The sequence below is a fragment of the Montipora capricornis genome, chromosome 7, assembly GCF_036669925.1.
Source record: "Montipora capricornis isolate CH-2021 chromosome 7, ASM3666992v2, whole genome shotgun sequence".
NCBI classification, from domain to species: domain Eukaryota; kingdom Metazoa; phylum Cnidaria; class Anthozoa; order Scleractinia; family Acroporidae; genus Montipora; species Montipora capricornis.
In genome coordinates, this window is record NC_090889.1 from 21,831,783 (window position 1) to 21,839,282 (window position 7,500).

General features: G+C 38.6%; 1 long non-coding RNA gene across 1 annotated transcript in view; it reads right to left on the reverse strand.

Moving 5' to 3' along the window:
- Positions 1-5,440, reverse strand: part of LOC138057729 (uncharacterized) — a 7,011-nt gene extending 1,571 nt beyond the window's left edge. Inside the window, exons 1-2 of the long non-coding RNA XR_011133702.1 lie at positions 5,290-5,440; positions 1,064-1,133 (exon numbers count right to left, since the gene is read on the reverse strand). This is a non-coding gene — a long non-coding RNA (uncharacterized lncRNA). The remainder of the gene's footprint in view (positions 1-1,063; positions 1,134-5,289) is intronic.
- Positions 5,441-7,500: the final 2,060 nt, after the last annotated feature.

Below are 7,500 nucleotides of genomic sequence, written 5' to 3' on the forward strand. Positions count from 1 at the left end.
AAATGAGTGAACAAAAGAGGGAAACTGTTTAGCTGCTTTGTACACGTTAAAATAGCCATTTGATTTCACTTGGCATGATGGCTTGATATATTATAAATTTCTTTACAATGAAGTTGGCGGATGATTCTATACTCTGATCGAAGAATCAAATGTGCAATTTTAATGATTGCATCTAAAAGTGTTGAAACAAAGTTATTTCCTTCAGGTTGATAAAGGTGTCTGTCATGGGCTGTATCTTCTCTCTTCTCGGTATCCGCCTTATGTTTAAATGGAATTGCAACAGTTGTAGCCACTGCAAATAACACAGGTCCGACATGATTACCAAATAGTCGACCGCTAATTAATCTACATCTACATGTCATCTACATGTTCCAGCACTCGGCAAAGTCCCTTTTTGACTTGTGGCTGTTTCTGCTTAGGTGGCCTCATACACCACAAGCCTTTTTAGAGACATCACCGCCAAGCCGGCCACTTCTGCTGGAGAGAACAGCACAGCCACAACACCGGGGACTTTATCCGCTACCCTTCTCGAATAGTGCTTGGGTTCTTTAACGTCCCACAGGGACAGGGACAGGGAACTTATGAACTTATGAGCATAGAAGACATTTGTGAGACGATATAGTCCTTATCCGAGAAGACTTGAAAGTCTAACCATTTGGAGATGAAATTACAAAGGCAGCACTTTCTCCTCACCAATTTAAGTTCCTGAGTGTTGATCCGGCCGGGGTTCGAACCCGCGACCTCCCGTATGACAGCCCGATGCTCAACCAACTGAGCCACCGGTGCGCGGTTTTAATTAGTTGATTTAATGAATACAAATCAACCAAAGAAGAAAAACAAATTAAGTTAAACTTTTTGCGAACTTTCAGCGTCTGAGCTTTCAGAACTACTCCGAAATCGATGCTCGGAAAATAATAGTTCTCCGGTCCCGAAAACGTTTCCAAAGTGTTGAGGAACGTGTATGCCTGTCGATAAAATAACTTCTCCCTATATTAACAGCCAACAGTCGTAGAAACGTAATGAGGAAACGGAACGTGGGCGGGGTATAATCAACATCACTTACCGAAGACATTTTGATGAAGTAAGATCTCCAAACTTGAGTTCAATAATCACGTCAGGGAAGAGTATTCAAACTGAAGATGCAACGTATATAGATAAACAGTTAAAAGGGAAAGCGTGAAAGATTGAAATCATTTAGATTACGTTTACACCAAAGCTAAAGTTTCCGGATCTGTGACGAATCAGAGATGTTTTTGCACCGCGTTCCTTTTTTCGTGTCTACACCACCGGAGGATCAGGATCAAAACAGGAGTCAAATGTAAGGAATGTATGGAAGTTTGCCGTAAACTGGGAAAAGGAATTACCTTCTGGTTCTCGAACCTCGGTAAAATGTAGTTTAAAGGCTCCAGATCTGTCAAAAAACACAGCTGAACAACAAATATGTGGTACGTAAGAACTGCAATTCCAATTTTTTATTTTATTTTTGTTACCCATTTACGGCAAACATCCATTGAAATCCTTATATTTCTGCGTTTGGAGCCTGGGTGGCCCGTGTTTACACTCCAAAACATGAAGGCGGTATAAAAGGTCCACAGACTCGTCACGAATTCGGAAACTTTCAATCCAAGTACTTACGAATCCGGAATCGTTTCCTGTGTATATCTGTATCTGTATCTGTATGATTGTCTGTATGTATGAATGCATATTTGCTAAGTGGAAATTGTTTTGGTACACATGCTATTTTAGCCTATAACCCACCGATTAATTTCTGCGTGCTCTCATTGGATAATGGTACAAAATCGGATACTATTTACGTCGTTTTTCAGTCCCGCGGGGTTTACGACGGTCCCGCGGGTATTGATCTCGGATGCCAGGTCATTTCAGGCTTTGGCCGCCATCTTGGACTGACTGACACACATGGCCTCAATCTCATGTGATATATACGTAGTTGAATAAGAAAATTTTATTCAGCTTCCCTGAAGTGCTTAAGAAAGTTGACATCAACTTTATCAACTTCCACTGCACATCACTTTCATTCGAGGGAATTTCAGGCCAATTGAAAGCATTATGAAAAGGTTTTGATGCCAAATCTTCTGGAAGTGAGTTCATTTTGACTACATTTATTTATTCGTTGTAGAAAGTAGCTGTACGTTCTGGTACACACAAGCTGAATTGTGTCAGGACTGAGAAAGTTTGGTCATATTTCGGAGGGCCAAAGATCACTTTGATGGCATGGTTGAATGTTTCAGAGAAAATTCTGTTTAATGATTTGGTTTTAACTTTTAAATGTACAGTATGAGTGGAATGGCCCCAGAGTACTTACCTAACTATTTTGTTAAACGCTTTGATATTCATGGCAGGAAACTAAGGGATATTGAAGCATTGACATTCCTGGTTGTAGGTTGTCAATGGGACAAAGAGCTTTTTATTATCAGGGTATCATCAGTGAAATAGTCTTGCTGCAGATCTCAAGGTTAACAGTACATAAACACTCTTAAGCAAGACCCTTTGAATATATTTTACATTAGAACAAATTAATTTTCTAGTATAACGTACAGTAAAATCCCGCATGAACTGGTGGATTAAGAACCTCCAGGATGAAATTTGATAAAAGGAACACCATATACATAAGAACAAATTCAGCCTGATAAATTCAACTGGTTCTTATATATAAGGAAATTCTGGGTACCAGTTAAATTAAAAATTACTGGGTCAGGAAAACCATGTCATTTTAAAATCAATTTTCTTTATTGGAATTTTTGTACTCTTTGTCCTTTAAGTTTTATAGCACAGTGAAAGTGAAGCACGGGAAGTAATCTCTGCAAAATTGACAATACTGTTGTGCAACCAACGACAATGTTTAATGGAGTCAATTAATAAAGCAGTGTCAGTTGGGCAATACAGTGTATATAATTTTCAGATAGAATTTAAGAACATGTTGAGAACAGCTTGAGGCTGATTTTTCACTAAGTACCCCGGGAAATTGCAATGTATCATATTTTCAAGGCACTTTCCATAATTATGTAAATTGCTTTTCAATTGATAGCGTATCAAATAAACGTTGATGCAAATTGAAAATAAATGGCCGTTTGTTGTTAGCCATCCTTTCTTTGCATCTTTCAATTTCATTTACCAACCTACTGAATTATACGTAGCATAATATGAAGACATCACAATGTGCAGCACATATTAATTGGAAAACACCTCAACTGTCATCCATATTATCTTAAGCGGGGGCAGATGTACTGAAAACTATTACTAGTAATAACTGGTAATTAGTTCACACGAAACCAACTCCTTAATTCTCTACTTCTCACATCGCCTGTACTGCTTTTAAAAATCGGTCAAAATCCTAGGCGTGCACTTTACGATCGAGAATTGGTTAAATCTATTAAACAGAAGTTGCGAGTTTAGAGGTGGAAGGATCTCAACTTCAACGGATGAATTCAAATCGTTGGCACAGGATTATGCCCTTTTATTTATTGGGCGCGGCTATCTGCCCGGCAAGCGGGCATGAAAGGTCTTAAATAGACTAACTGCCCGGCAGTCAAAGATTTTCACAGAGTTTCCACTCTTCTTGCAACTGCACCGGTCTGACGTAATTTTAACATCGATATTAATCCACGAAATCGGTCTCCAATTGTTAATTAATCATCTGTGTTTGTCTTTTTTCTCCAACAAGGTAATCAAGACTTGACAGTTGTTCCCGTTTGTGACGGCACTTAACACCGACAAGGCATTTTTCCACAAGACGCTAGAAATCTAGACTGATTATTTTAAACCCCATAGACAATTCACGTCGGTTTGAGATATCTAGGGGCTCTCTCACGCTATTTTGATGTTGTTGTAGAATGCTGAAAGACATTTTAAAATCAGTGAAAACAGTTTACTGAAGGCTATGTTACTGCAATGTATTCATTTGTTTTTGTTGCTACAGATGAAGGCTGAAAATGGATTGCATCTTGGCTTAAATGTTCAAATTCTCGAAGTTATGGCCAAAAATGTTCGGCGGACGATGAAATCGATTGAAGCTCGTCGATTTCAAGGAATGCCTTTGGCACGAGTAAGAGTCACTACACTAAGAAGGATTTCTGTGTGGTTTTGTCCAGAAAACAGGACAATCCTTGTGACAAATTGATTAAAGCCCCTTTCACAATTTTAGATAAAGTTAAGATAAAGTCTCTGGCTTTCTTGACTGAGTATTTTAGGTGCAGTATTATCTGCAGGCCTCTCAGTTCAAAAAGATGTTTCAACGCAAGAATCAGGGGCACCCAACGTCAGTTTTCGAAAAATATCTGTTCGGAAGACGATTTGAGATCTAGAATTTTCGGAACATTTGTTGTAAAATTTCTTGCTTGCCTGCCTGTCCTAGGATTTTCGAACATCTCATAAATGGTATAATTGCCCATTTTTAACGAATTTTCACCCCAAAAAGGTCACCTAGAATTTTCGGGAGCTTTTTTCTGGCTGAGAGTTTCGAAAAGGTAAGTTTTGATCCCTATAATTTTCGGATCACTAGACTTTCAGCTAGGATATCCGAACAGATGAAACATTTTTAGCGGATAAAAATATACCTATATCTACCGTTTAAATACTAAAATACGTTTAGAAATGCTATGTTTAAGTGGTTTTGAAGTATATTCTCGTTAATGGGTGCCCCTGAAGAATACTCGCTTCTTTATGCCTTTCTCTATTTCCATGGCATCATCCCTATCTTCGTTCGCTTCGGCGGTATAATTCATTTTCACTGAACTTGAGGCACAAAGTTGCTTTACATGTCTATTTTTTAGTTTCCCAGCTTGGAAAAATGACAAATGTAATGTTATGTTTAGTCCAAACACATCACAAACGCGCCTCACATCATTGTAACTGCCCTAAGAGGTTAGTACTAAATTGTCAATGGATTGTACCGAGACTTAGATCTTTGTCTTATGGGTGGGAAAGGCCAGTAAGTGCCCTGCCTTCCCGCCGTTAACTTTATTGCAACGCCCAAAATACTTTGTCTGGTCGGAGATCGATCTAACTGCATCAACAAATTACTGTCGCTCCTTCTTGCCCTGATATATCACCGTAAATCAGTTTAACGCTAATTCGTGCAGTCATGTTAGCTCTTTCTACGAGAGTGAGCTACCTACTCACTGTTGTTGGAAAACCTTTGTAGAAGATCAACGCTGAAATAGTTAAGGCAACTCGGGGTCTTGTTTATTACAGCCTTTCGGGTTAAAAACGCTTAAAAATCTTGGACTTAAAGCCGTGAGAAAATGCATTAGCAGAATCACTTTTGCCTACCTTTGCAGTACGAGTGTGAGATTTGTCGTGCTTCAGAAGGGTTCCTTTGAAGTTTGCAATAAGGTCTCTGTTCACCCTTCAAGGCAATTGTAAAGAAACTTCGCGCAACCTCCAGCCTTTTATACGATTTGACAGACCCCCCTTCCAGTTAATTCCCAAGCTGGAGGACAAAACAATAAGATTGTTTTGCATTTGAAAGGTTTAATTTGCTTCTCTCAGGGGGCAGAACAACCATTGTTTTGTCCTCCAGATTGGAAATTACTGAAATGGGTCTATTCTTTCAACATTCTTGTAGCTAATCATGACTGTTTACATTTAAATGTGTTCGTGAGATCAGAATCCGTAGAACCCCTGCAGCGGATCTACGGATTCTGATTTCACGAACACGTTCAATTTAAATGCAAATCATGATTAGCCACAAGAATCTAGTAAATTAAACTTTTGTTGGTTTGCTAAGTGTGTGACGATAAGAAACTTAATAAAAGCAAATTTACAATTCTTGAGCTTTAGGAGGGTTCCTTGAAGTCTGCAGTTCAACCTCTGTTCAGTCTTGTAGGCATTGTGAAGAGACTTTGTGCAGCCTCCAGCCTTTGATACGATCGGACAGTTGATTAGGGTTAGGGTTAGGAATTGAGGAAAAAAGCCACCCACTTTTGTCAGTAATTTACAAGGATGTTTTGACTCAAACAATTCTTTCAACAATAGTAAAAGGTAAAAACTGTTAAAATGTTTGACTAAACGTTTTCGATCTTGCGATCATCTTCAGAGTGATTAAATTGCATAAACCAACTGTTTTATATTTGTGGTTACGTAATACCAGTTCCCATGGGGTATAAGGTAAGGTGGAATGACTGGACTTGTTTATTTAGGACTGGTTTGAAGCGTGCGATGTAAAATGCCTCTTCTATTTTTCTCTTTGTCCATGAGTGAGCCGAAGTCAAAATGTCTCATGTGAATTTGTGTTCGGGGTGTTTCTTTAGGTGTTTGGCCGGTTCCGATTGTTTGGTTATATCGGAATGTTCGTTGACATGTACTTTCAGATTGCGTGCCGTTTCACCAATGTAAGCTTGATTACAAGTACACGTGCCTATGTATATTACGGTTGATGCGTGAACATTCATCCATCACACGTAATATACATAGGTACGTGTACTTGTAATCAAGGTTACATTGGTGTAACGGCACGCAATCTGGAAGTACATGTCAACGAACATTCCGATATAAACAAACAATCGGAACCGGCCAAACACCTAAAGAAACACCCCGAACACAAATTCACATGGGACATTTTGACTTCGGCTCACTCATGGACAAAGAGAAAAATAAAAGAGGCATTTTACATCCCACGCTTCAAACCAGTCCTAAACAAACAAGTCCAGTCATTCCACCTTACCTTATACCCCATGGGAACTGGTATTACGTAACCACAAATATAAAATAGTTGGTTTATGCAATTTAATCGCTCTGAAGATGATCGCAAGATCGAAAACGTTTAGTCAAACATTTTAACAGCTTTTACCTTTTACTATTTTATAATTTTACCGACGAAATGCATATATAATTCTTTCAACATTCTTGTGTTTGGTTGGTGAATTGAAAGCACTAAATACCTATATTTAGAATTTTATATTGAAATTCCCGTGACTTTGTGTCTAAAGCGACTAGAAAGGGCATGACTATGAATTTCGTTCCAGTCCAAACAAACACCATTAAAGATTTCATTAAACTTTGAATGAGCTGTCGGTGGAGTGACAAATCCAGAGACCATCTCCCTATAAACGTTCTTAAAGGTCGCCTCAGTGATCGAGACCTCCTGGTTATTGAGCACAAGTTGAATTTGGTCCTGAATAACAAAAGGACTCTTGTTCAAGTATCCATTTATTTTCAGGGACTGTTGCCAGGGTGCAGGGATTGCATCAACTAAGGACATCAAATCAAAAATATCTTTTGGAGAAAGATTCACCCGGCTTTGATTACATTGAGAAATAAATTGGTTTTTCTCTGTTACTAAATCGCCTATTTTAATTATTCTTTTACTAACCAAGCTTTGATTGAAGACTGATTTACCATTAATACATATAAATTTATTGTTCCAAAGAACAGTGTTGGAAATTTGTTCGTGAGAGAGGTCAAGTACATTGTTATCGGTGGCTGCGGAGCAATGCGAAAAACACTCAAAACATTCCCTGTAATACTTCGGGCAGTTTATCG